Consider the following 413-nt stretch of genomic DNA (forward strand, 5'->3'; position numbering starts at 1 on the left):
GAGTAACAGGTGAACACATCACAAGTTATTTTAACACACAGTGAGTAACAGGTGAACACATCACAAGTTATTTTAACACACAGTGAGTAACAGGTGAACACATCACAAGTTATTTTAACACACAGTGAGTAACAGGTGAACACATCACAAGTTATTTTAACACACAGTGAGTAACAGGTGAACACATCACAAGTTATTTTACACACAGTGAGTAACAGGTGAACACATCACAAGTTATTTTAACACACAGTGAGTAACAGGTGAACACATCACAAGTTATTTAACACACAGTGAGTAACAGGTGAACAAGTTATTTTACACACAGTGAGTAACAGGTGAACAAGTTATTTTACACACAGTGAGTAACAGGTGAACAAGTTATTTTACACACAGTGAGTAACAGGTGAACACAT

The sequence above is a fragment of the Austrofundulus limnaeus genome, unplaced genomic scaffold (assembly GCF_001266775.1).
Source record: "Austrofundulus limnaeus strain Quisiro unplaced genomic scaffold, Austrofundulus_limnaeus-1.0 Scaffold665, whole genome shotgun sequence".
NCBI classification, from domain to species: Eukaryota; Metazoa; Chordata; class Actinopteri; order Cyprinodontiformes; family Rivulidae; genus Austrofundulus; species Austrofundulus limnaeus.